At 35.5% G+C, this 11409-nt stretch overlaps 2 long non-coding RNA genes across 2 annotated transcripts in view; one reads left to right on the top strand and one right to left on the bottom strand.

Annotated features, from left to right (window-relative positions):
* The first annotated feature begins 4591 nt into the window (after positions 1–4591).
* Positions 4592–8690, top strand: LOC141559531 (uncharacterized). Its single transcript, XR_012487466.1, has 2 exons — positions 4592–4810; positions 6917–8690. It is a non-coding gene; the product is annotated as an uncharacterized LOC141559531 (long non-coding RNA).
* Positions 8691–9830: 1140 nt separating this feature from the next.
* Positions 9831–11409, bottom strand: part of LOC141559530 (uncharacterized) — a 3345-nt gene continuing 1766 nt past the window's right edge. Inside the window, exon 2 of the long non-coding RNA XR_012487465.1 lies at positions 9831–10008. This is a non-coding gene — a long non-coding RNA (uncharacterized LOC141559530). The remainder of the gene's footprint in view (positions 10009–11409) is intronic.

Raw genomic sequence — 11409 nt, forward strand, 5'->3', positions numbered from 1 at the left:
GAAGGCTGGTAGTATATTATACAGTCAGATATTTAAAGCTAAAAGGTATATTAGAAGGCATCCAATCCAACTCCCTCAATTTAGATGTGAAAAAAAGATGAAAAAAATTAAGTGACTTGCTTAGAGTGCACAGTTTAGAGACAGAATTTGAATCCTGGTTCTCGGGCTTTAGAGATAGAAGAAAGAAGGTCCTAGTGTATTATGGTCTGTGCAGTAATGAAGAGTCAGACACAGTTGCACCACTGAACAATTTCTGATTCCAACACTATTGTTCTTTTCACTAACATGGTCTTTTCTAATATCTCATATAAAAAAAAAGAATTATTTTCAGAGACTAGTCAGTCATGTTTTGTAATGTAGACTCTAGAATTTAATTCTTGGTATGGAGAGAATATTTATTAAGAGAGTAAAGGAATATGGAAAAATAACAGTAGAGTCTTGGAGGTTAAGTGGCATTGATGAAGGCATTGAATTTTCTTGAATTGTCATTGTGTGTGTGTGTGTGTGTGTGTGTGTGTGTGTGTATGTGTGTGTGTGTGTATTTTCATGGGTAATGAAGACTATTCAGGTAGAATTGTATCAATTGAGCTTGCTGTTTTAGATCATAGCAAACCTGAATTGGACTTTTCTTCTTCCATCTTTCATTTCTACTCTTATATTTCTTTCTTTTGGCTAGGTCTTCTTAAATCTATTCTTTGTTTGCAACAAGACTTCATTAGTCTTTTATTCTTTCTTATTCATCTAGTCAATCACTCTGTTCTGACTTGACTTCCTTCCCTTTGAGATCTTGACCCCAGTTACCCAATTCAAATAGAAACTATCTTTTGATCTTGAATCTCTTGCTCCCTTCCCTTTGTCCTATAGCTGTTCTTGCCTTGACAAATCTGAACTCTTGGGTATTCCTTCCATATACTTTCCCTTATCTGTGATGCTAGAGAAAGTTATATGCCTGAGCCCAACACAGATTTATGCTGGATTTTCCCAGATACATTGAAATTCTTTTGTTCTTTCCTAATTGACTACCTCACTCTCCATTGTGGCAGTCTAAGCCTTCTCTTCTATTTTCAAAACATACTTTACCTCCTTTTTCAGTCCTGTTCTCAGCATAGGGCTTTGTTTCTATTTTTCTCCCATCCTTAGTGATCTCTTTTCTCTTCCCTACACAACACTTTAAACCCATTTATATTATGCCCCATTTTCTATATTTCTCTGTCTGTGATCAAGAAGTAACCTGTCTCACTGATGCCATCTTATCTTTTAATCCCATCCAGCCATACCCCTTTAATTCACACACACACACACACACACACACACACACACACACACACACACACACACACTCTATAGCCACGCTTACTTTGTCTACTGACTTTTCATGCTGTCTTTCATTGTATCTAGGTCTCTTATGTCTTTAAAAAAGTAGCAGACTTTCACTTTATTCTTCCTTTGCTTATAATTGTTTCATAGCCAAAATATATCTTTTTTTTTTAAATTTTTTATTTTATTTTATAATTATAACATTTTTTGACAGTACATATGCATGGGTAATTTTTTACAACATTATCCCTTGCACTTACTTCTATTCAGATTTTTTTCCCTTCCTCCCCCAACCCCCTCCCCCAGATGGCAAGCAGTCTTATATATGTTAAATATATTACAGTATAATTTAGATACAATATATGTGTATAGAACCGAATTTTTTGTTGCACAGGAAGAATTGGATTCAGAAGGTAAAAATAACAGTTTACACTCATTTCCCAGTGTTCCTTTTCTGGATGTAGCTGGTTCTGTCCATCATTAATCAATTGGAATTGGATTAGCTCTTCTCTATGTTGAAGAAATCCACTTCCATCAGCATACATCCTCGTACAGTATCATTGTTGAAGTGTATAATGATCTTCTGGTTCTGCTCGTTTCACTTAGCATCAGTTGATGTAAGTCTCTCCAAGCCTCTCTGTATTTCTCCTGTTGGTCATTTCTTATAGAACAATAATATTCCATAACATTCATATACCATAGTTTACCCAACCATTCTCCAATTGATGGACATCCATTCATCTTCCAGCTTCTAGCCACTATGAAAAGGGCTGCCACAAACAGCCAAAATATATCTTAACTCAGTAGCTCAAAAAAAATTGAGATGCACAAATTTAGAGACATTTGCACTCTAGATGTTCATATGCCCTACTTGCACCTGCCTTGTGAAAGGTAAGCTCACATTGACTAATCAGTCACAATTGGACACATTGGACCATGACCCCAACATAGTGATGTCACTTTGACCATGAAGGACAACATACTATGACTTGTTGACTCTATTTTTGATGATTCATTTCCCATTTACCTCTCCAGCTGGCATAAGGCCTAGCATATAACAAGTGTTTAACATATTTTTGTTGATTCATTCATTGATTTATTTTTTATTAAAGCTTTTTAGTTTTCAAAAGATATGCATTGATAATTTTTCAACATTAACCCTTGCAAAACCCCATGTTCCAATTCTCTCTCTTCTCCCCATCCCTCCCCTAGATAGCAAGTAATTCAATATATCTCAAACGTGGTAAAAATATGTGTTAAGTCCAATATATGCATACATATTTATACAATTATCTTGCTGCACAAGAAAAATCCAATCAAAAAGGGAAAAATGATAAAGTAAATAAAATGCAAGCAAACAATAACAAAAAGAGAAAGAATGCTTATGTTGTGATCCACACTGAGTTTCCACAGTTCTCTCTCTGGGTGTAGCTGGCTCTCTTCATCACAATGTCATTGGAACTGGTGTGAATTGTTTCATTTTTGAGAGATGCCACGTCTGTCAGAATTGATCATCATATAATCTTGCTGTTGCTATGTACAATGATCTCCTGGTTCTTCTCATTTCACTTAGCATCAGTTCATGTAAGTCTCTCCAGGCCTCTCTGATTGATTGATTTATTGATTGACTTTATCATCACTTGACTAAAACAACTCCTCCAAGATTGCTAGTGATCACCTAATTGCTAAATATGATGACTTTTCTGTTTAGCTGATATGTAATCTTTTAGAGTAGTTTTTGAATTTTATAGGAATATGATTAGTGACCCAAAGGCATGAATATCTAAAAGTAGTATCATAGGTATAGTATTTCTTATCCTGAAGATGCAGTTTCCCTGTGGCTTTCTTTTTTGATTGGTGAATCCTTATCCTGGAATGCCACTTTATGAATTTCCTTGGTCATGCTCAATTTATTCTTTGGATTTTACCTCCACCTCAAGGATATAAGTATCCACACCTGCTTTCCCTTATTTGTAACTCTTTTTCATTCCCCCACTGGAACATAGACTCCTTGCAGATAGGGACTATTTATTTGTTTGTATTTATACACATGGTAGTTAGCATAGTTCCCAACATAGAGGAAGCAATTTATAAATGCTCTATCTATCTATCTATCTATCTATCTATCTATCTATCTATCTATCTATCTATCCATCTATCTATCCATCTACTAAATAGATAGGTGCAGTGGAGGAGGACTTTTTCATTACTCCTCAAATTATACCATATATGTTTTACATATATATGTACACACACACACACACACAGATAGAGGGTTAGTCCTGGAATCAGAAAGTCTCATCTTTCTGAGTTCAAACCTGGCCTCAGACACTCAAATACTCAGACACAGATTGTGTGACTCCTCTGGACCAGTTACTTAACCCTGTTTACTTAAGTTTCCTCATATGTAAAATGAAAATAATAGCATTTAACTCCAAAAATTGTTGTGAAGATCAAATGAGATAATATTTGCTTAGCTATTATTAGCTAACATTTATGTAGGACCTACTATGTGCTGGGCTCTGTGCTAAGCACTTTACAAATGTTATCTCTACTAGAAAGCATTTCTGTTTCCCTGAACTCCTTATTGTTGAAGATTATGGGCCTTGGCCCCAGGGAAATAATGAAATTACCACTAGAGAAATTATTTAACTGTAAGCTTCCCTCCATGAAATCATGTATTTTTATGATTTCTTCCCAGGTGTCAAATATTATTGAAAGTCATTTAAATACATAAAAGATAAATTCATATAAAAGTATTTTTCAGTGGTCATTTTAAAATTTCAAAATAATGAAATGAAATTAATGTATGTATATATATATATTACACATATGCATGTCATATATATATATATACATATACATATGTGTATATACATATATATATATATACATATATATATATATATATGTATATATATATATATATAATTCTTGTTTTTATTTAGTCTTTTTTTAATCATGTCCAACTCTTTGGGAACCCATCCTACTAATAATAACAAAGTCCTTTCCCAGTGACCTAAGTTAGCATGTCTGCTAAGCAGAGACTGTTGTTACTGTTTCAGTTGTTTCCAACTCTCCATGAGCTCCTTTGGTGTTTTCTTGGCAAAGACACTAGAGTGGTTTGCCATTTCCTTCTCCAGCTCATTTTTCAAATAGGGAAACTGAGGCAAACAGGATTAAATCACTTGCCCAGAATCCCACAGTTAGTATGTTTGAAGTCACATTGTGATGTCATAAACATGGAAGGTCCTTCCATAATGTAATCTGAACTTGTTTCCCATGGCTTTTTTAGATCTTCTTTCTCCCCAAACTTCCTTTATTCATCTCAAACCAATATCTTAATTTCTTTTATTTTTGACACTTCTTTTCTTTCTAGGAAAAATTAAGTTCTCCTTGACAGGTGATCTATAAGCACCACCCTTTTTTCCTGTTATTTCCTGATAACTTATTTCCTGGGTGAAGTAAAGCCCACTGGGAGTGAGCAACTACAGTGAGTAACTCCATTAATATTTTGAAATCATAAAGAATCCAAAATACTTGAATCTAACTTTTACTATCTACCATTTGGCTATTGTATGTGAAGTCTAAATTGCTGTTTCAGTCTGATGTAGTTTATTAGCTTTTAGGATAAAATCCATGTCTTTTTATTTGTCTATACTTTACAAGTTGCTTTATTAAAAAAATAGGCATAAGAAATTTAAAAATTATGATTGCTGCACCAGTATTCTAAAATGCATCTTCAATATCTCTTTCTTAGAAATGTGGAAAATACTTCTTAGAAAAATTCAAGCACTTAGTTTGACAATTTTAGCAAACATTAAAAAGAGTGAAATAAAAGGAGATTGATTATATATCCTGATAGAGTATATTCCTAAGGTAGAGTTTGAAAATAGGGCAATAGGGTAGTTGATTTAGGAGAAGGGTGCAGTCTGGTTATTTCTCTATAAATCTAATCCTTTACTCTAGATGAAAGTTTTTCTTGATTTTAAATTGTAGAGTAGAGAAAGGCTTTTTCATTTGTGTGTGTGTGTGTGTGTGTGCGTGTGTGTGTGTGTGTGTGTGTGAGAGAGAGAGAGAGAGAGAGAGAGAGAGAGAGAGAGAGAGTCTGAGAGAGAGAGAGAGAGAGAGAGAGAGAGAGAGAGAGAGAGAGAGAGAGAGAGAGAGAGAGAGAGAGAGAGAGAGAGAGAGAATCCTTCAACAGATCGGTGAAGCCTATGGAGCCCTTCTAAAAATATTTACAGCAGTTATTTTTGTGATAGCTAATAATTGGAAACTAAAGAGATGCCTATCATTTGGAGAATGGCTAAATAAGCTGTGGTATATGATTGTGATGGAATATTATTGGTTCTATAAGAAATGACAAACAGGATGATTTCAGAAAAAGCTGGAAAGTCTTACATGAACTGATATAAAGTGAAATGAGCAGAAACAGAGAATGTTTTATATAGTAACAGTAGTATTGTATTTTCAGCAATACAATGATCCAAGACAATTGCAAAGGATTAATGATGAACCATATTATTTGCCTTCAGAGAACAAAGTAATATTGTTTGAGTACAGACTATAAATGTTATTTTTCACTTTCTTTCATTACTCTTGTACAAAATGACCAATATGGAAATGTTTTACATAATTGCACATGTATATCTGATTCCTTATTGCCTCAAGGAGAGGGGAGAAGAATGATGGAAGGATGGAATTTGGAGCTCAAAACTTAAAGTTAAAAATTGTTATGTGTGATTAGGAAAAAATAAAAATATTATTAAAATGATGTTTTTAAATGATTAAATAAAATATATAGGATTACAAAGGAAATGAATTATATTGAAACTCACTTTCAAAATCTTTTTAAAAGAAAAATTTACAAACCATAAGTTAAGCCTTGCTTAGAAGTGTATTTATAATTAATATTAAACAAGAGTCTTTTGACCCTCATGTGTCCAGTGGATTTTAGCAAAATGTTACATTCTAATACAAAAATAAGAGGCTCTCAAGGATCCATATTACAAGTGAAGGATCTATATATGCTTTCAGTATCATTGCATTAGGATTCTAAGATCCTGTGGTAAATCAAACATCAGAATTTGCAATGGTTAACCTGAAAGTCAAGGTCAGTGAGCAGAAAAAAAAAAATCAGGTATATCCTTTATTAAAGGTCTTTAGGCTTCCTGATGGTGGTTTCTAGATTCACTTTATTCCAGAGAATGATTACATGATGTGGTTTTCCCTTATTCTTCCTGCTTTTGACCTTGGCTTAGAAAATGATTCTGTTTTCCTTGGTGCTCTTTATATATATACAATATATGTATGTGTTTTAACTTTATGGAATAAAACAAGTATTTCTATAATATAGTACAACCAAAAAGAATGATTCCTCATGAAACTGCAAATCTACTATGTATACAACATGCTATTCCTTTCAAATATACAACAAAATTACCATATGCATTTTTTTGTTTCCTCTTTTCTTTCTCTCCCCTAGATGGCTACCATTAGATCCAAATAGGTACATATTCTCCTTGGTTATTGACTTTGGCTTTCTAGCCAGATTCCAACCTTTTGAGTTCCTGACTACATTTCTTCTCTAATGCATTAGCTTTTCCTTTAGGTCATAAGAAGCAGAAGGAAGAATCAAGACCATGGATGCAGAGCCCACAAGGTTCTGAGGAGTACCGAGATCAAGAGGACAATTGGACAAACAGAAAAAAAAATATTGGAATCAGATCAAGATGTGATCTTCTAACATCCCACAAAGTCAACAACTAGGAGATGTTCAGAGCAATCCAATGTTTTAATTCAGTTTTAACCCTAAAACCACACTGAGATTTCTGAGATACCATATAGATAAATTAGAAAGTCAATGAAAGGCAGGTGATCCCAGGATCAGATACTAATGGAAGTTTCTATCTCAGCCTCAACTGCTTTTACTTCTCTCTAATTCTCGTTAAATCCAGTCTTGAGCAAATCTGGCCTGGATATTGTCAGGTGGTGACAATAGGAAATAGCTGACTGGTATTGAGTGTGGAGTTAGAAAGCAGATGTGGTTCTTGGCAGATATCTCCTTAACAAGATGCTGCATGCCAAGTTTATGACCCTCACCTGGTAAACGACATTGGCCTCTCCTTGTTAATCATCCTCTGATGATTTGGGTTGGCATTCTGAACTCTAGATCTTATCCTAAATCTGACCATGTGCCACCTCTCAGCAGCAGGGACTTGAACCCATTTTCCTGATGAAGTTATAAAATAATGGCTGGAAAGATGGAAACATTCAAATTTCATGCTTAATCTATTTCTTCCACCTCTAAATGGTCCTCCATTTTCTTCCAAAACTCTGCCTTTGGGACCACTCATACATTTTCAGAAAGTTTCTTAAAGCATCTCTGTAGGATTCTAATTATAAGTTTGTGGAATCATAATTGGAAGGAAAACCAAGTTCACTTAAAAAGTCAAATGTTTGATTTCCTTTCTGTCAAACCTTCCAACCTGGGGGTGGGAGGAAAATCTTTTTCCAGGTGTTCAAAATATCCAAATATTTGGAATCAAATAACCGAAAAAATTGGCTTTCTGATTTGAAATTTTTTCAGCTTTCATGCCAAGTTTTGGCAGCAGGTCACTCCAACCTCATTTTTGGAAGCAATAACTATGCTAAAATGTCGATGGATTGTTGCCTTTAGAATTGGAAGGGATGTTAGAGATCCTCTAACCCAAATGCTTCATTTCATAGATTTGGAAATTAAGGAAATGAAGAGATTTGCTCAGTCACCAAGAAACTAAGTAGATTTCCTCTTCACTTATTTGTCTAATGTTTCTTGTCTGACTATGCTTATGATAGAGTGGCAGCAGGGTAGAAGAATACAACACTAGACTTCAAGTCAGCAAGCCCAGATACCAAACCTCACCTACAATTATGTGATCAGGGACAAGTAAGTTACTTAACTTTTATGAGATTCATGCAACTTTTTATCTACCATATCAAAGTAGGTTAGGATTTGCATTGGTGGAATAAATTCTCAAACTTGGAATTTCCCCTTGCTGGCAAAATCAAATTTTAGTTAATCTCTTAGTTTAGAAGTCTTAATTTCCCAATCTGTAGAATGGGATCAGAAATAAAGCTGAAATATCTATTTTACATGGTGGCTGTGATGTTTAGAGAAGTTAATATACATAAAGTATTTTGCAAAACCTTAAATACCAAATACAAGCCAATTATAATTATGATTTAAGTCAGCCTGTGATTACATTGTCATAGGAGACTCCCATATAAGAAACCCCCTCAACAAATGTACACTTGACACATTTTTTTCAATTTAAAATTTTAAAGAGTTGTCCAGAATACTGAGAATAAATGACTTATATATAGTCTTACAACTAATGTGTTTCAGGTCTTCTTAATTTTGGTTTGTTTTCTACCTACCCTTTTATGCTCCCTATCATTGCCAATATTATTATTATTATTATTATTATTATTATTATTCTCCTCTTTCTTTCTCTCATCAATTTCAGAGAAATAGTCTTTGAAAAAGTTGCTATCCCACTATTACTCTTGCATATTTAATGTTCTGGCGATTAATGTACAAGTGGATAAAATGACTGTTTTTTATAATTCAATTAATTAATAAACACATATTAAGTATCCACTATATGCAAGGCACAATGCCTGTAATTAAATAAATGGATATTAAATAGATATTAGTTAATCTTTTGAATGATCACTGAAAGTATTTTTGGGGGGTAAATTTAGTAGCAAGCAGCACTTTGGGGTTGATGATAGGGAAAATATAGTGATAACAATGCCCCTAATAAACACTCATTTGTAAAGCTGAACAATTTCATGACAGTAGTTCCTCCTATTATTCTAAATATTTTTAGTCTGGATTCCCTAAAGTCATTCTGTTAGATTCCACTCTTGAGATTTCATCTGGTTAAATTAAAACATAATCATCTTAATTTATAAGCATTTCTAATTTCTTGTGACATTTGCATGACTTCATTAAGGAAAGTAAAAATTTGACATCCAGGATTTTTCTATAAGTTGAATGCATAGACTAGAAAAAAAAAAGTATGTAGAATGCCTGAAGCCTCAGTTGCAGCAACAAGAGAAACCTGACTCAGATGGACAATGCGCAGTAGTAGAGAGGCAAGGACAGCTAGTGAACCCCCTGTCTTCCAGGGTTCCTGGGGAGCCTGAGTTTCTAGAAGAGTTCAGTTCACCTTGAAATGGTCTGTGTACCAAGCTCGAAGTTTCTGTGTTCTAGCATAGTGTTAGCATGTCACTCAGCTAGATGACTACATGCTGATGTGCCTCAGGTCACAAAGGTTGTTTGGGGGAAGCTTTAATGTTTTCCTATGGGGCTCATGGGCGATTGGAGATTCTTATTGGGCTACAGCCTCCCAGATGAAAAGAAGCAAGAGGCAGCTTCTGAGGCAGAGAGAGCAGGCACCAGGTAACAAACTGGCAAGAATTCAGCTAATAGCTGCCATTTTGATAGAAACAGCCCATCAGATCAATGAAATGGCTAAGTGCTTTATTATAACCGTTACATTTGTCTCAGAATGATTGAAGCAATTTTCCCTGCTCAGTCACAGCTGAACAGTCAGTGTGGGTGACATTGACTGAATTTGCTTTGTTTGAACTTGGTTTAGCTTGTTGCTGTTTGCTAAAAGTCATCCACAATGATGGGAAAACCTAAGGGGCAAAGACAGATATATACACTCTCTGAAGGTCAATTGTTCACCAAGCTTTTGGTCCGTTTGTTCCCACCCCACCCCCATCCCCTGGGTTTTCCCCACAAGGCAATTAGTGGGGGGCAGAATTGTGTCAATGCATATTTACATCTGCCCCACCTGTGTTGTCACAATCTCTAAATGCATCGTCCATGACAATCAGCTTTAGGATTCTGCATGCCTCAGGCTCATTGTCCAGACTGGGGGCTGGGACTGGGGGTGCTAACCTTTTGTGCTGCTTCATTTCTTAACCACCCCCTCACTTTCTAAATGGACATACACCCTAAAGCCCTCAAGCTGTTTGGGGATTCGCAACTGAATGACACCCCCATTCACAACATAAGCTGACTCACACCCCATTGCAAATACTGTGACTCATAGCCCTCCTACATGCAGCCACACACAGTGACTAGTTGCTCTCTTTATTTTCACACAGTCAAGGTCCACTCAGAGTCTGCCACAAACACCAAGAAACCAACTTCCTGTTCCGCTGCTCTCTTGTAGCCCAAAGTTAACTGCCTATTATCTGCAAATGGCTTTAAAATCAGGTTTCTTGAGGGTCTAAAAGGGAAGGGAAACTTGTATAAAGCCCTAGAAGATAAATTACAAGCATTCATAGACTTGAGGTTAGAAAGAACCTTAGAGCTTTTCTAGTCCAACCCCTACATTTTATACATGGAGTAACTGAAGTGGGGGTTGGGGATCATCAGATGGGTTGAATGTCACAGCCAGAATTTTAAGTCATGTCTATGTCTTTCCACTTTACATAGTTAGTAGTTCTGCATCTTTAAATTGGTAGGGGGAAGTTTCAAACAGATGGTTTCCAAAGTTTCTTCCAGGTTTTAGCCTTTATGATTCCAAGAGTCAGAACTGCCATCCCATACCCGAGAGACCTCCATGAGCTCTGGAGAATGATGTTGCTTGTTTACTAATTCTCCAGGACTTTGGCAAACATGAAAATTTATTAAGTATCTACTAGTCAGGTACTTTGCTAAGGGATTTACTTCACTGCTCCTCATAGCAATCTTGGAAGAGAGGTCTTGAATGTTAATTGAGTGTGAGTTTAGGGAGAGTGGATAAGGTAGGAGAATGAACTAGAAGAATATCACAAAGGTCCTTTCCAGTTCCAAATCTATAATGGTTGCTACTATTTTTTAAAGTTCCTATTACTATCATGGAGTCAGGCTACTGAGTGATAGTAGATTTGGTCAAGACAACTCCTTATTTAGTCTGATAAGTTGTGGAGGGTATGTTATCTGCATCCATAATAGGAGTGATGAGGGTTAGGGTCCCTTTAAGATTCCTTTCTAATTGCCCAACCCAGGCTGACCTTGATTCACAAATCCTGGTCAAAGGCACCCTT

This window comes from Sminthopsis crassicaudata, chromosome 3 (assembly GCF_048593235.1).
Source record: "Sminthopsis crassicaudata isolate SCR6 chromosome 3, ASM4859323v1, whole genome shotgun sequence".
Lineage (NCBI taxonomy): Eukaryota > Metazoa > Chordata > Mammalia > Dasyuromorphia > Dasyuridae > Sminthopsis > Sminthopsis crassicaudata.